Below are 751 nucleotides of genomic sequence, written 5' to 3'. Positions count from 1 at the left end.
GGCATAATACATATTTACCTGACTGATAATAAATTGTTACATTTGATTTATTCTGACTTACTCTGAAATTATTTTCTCAAGTAGATTAAGTGAAGGCGTATGTTTCCGCAAATCTGCGTCCAGGGTTAAGTGCATACTAAATCTCAGGTTAGATGGAGCATGGCGCACATCAGATGAGATTATAGATTTCTGACTAACTGCTTGACTTTAGTTAAGTTGTACTCAGTTGCGTTAACTATGGGCGGCTAGTCATAGTACTGGTCATTACCACGGGTTATTGTCTCAGCTTTAATTAAGTTGTACGTAATTATATTAACTATCGGGGGCTAGACAAATAGTACTAGCATAACCGCTGATTATTGTTTGAGTTTTATTCAAGTTGTACGTAGTTATTTTAACTATCGGGGGCTAGACAAATAGTACTAGCATAACCGCTGATTATTGTTTGAGTTTTATTCAAGTTGTACGTAGTTATTTTAACTATCGGGGGCTAGACAAATAGTACTAGCATAACCGCTGATTATTGTTTGAGTTTTATTCAAGTTGTACGTAGTTATTTTAACTATCGGGGGCTAGACAAATAGTACTAGCATAACCGCTGATTATTGTTTGAGCTTTAACTAAGTTGTACATGGGTAACTGTAGGGGGCTAAACAGAACTACTATTTAAAGAATGGTAAGCATGGGCGACCTATTAAATAGTATTAGTCATAACCTCTGGCTAATGTTCAGACTGGCGAGTTTGTGATCG

The sequence above is a fragment of the Sinocyclocheilus rhinocerous genome, unplaced genomic scaffold (assembly GCF_001515625.1).
Source record: "Sinocyclocheilus rhinocerous isolate Xijiao unplaced genomic scaffold, SAMN03320098_v1.1 scaffold254, whole genome shotgun sequence".
Taxonomy (NCBI): Eukaryota; Metazoa; Chordata; class Actinopteri; order Cypriniformes; family Cyprinidae; genus Sinocyclocheilus; species Sinocyclocheilus rhinocerous.
The sequence above is the reverse complement of the archived record's forward strand: the minus strand, read 5'-3'. Positions refer to the sequence as shown.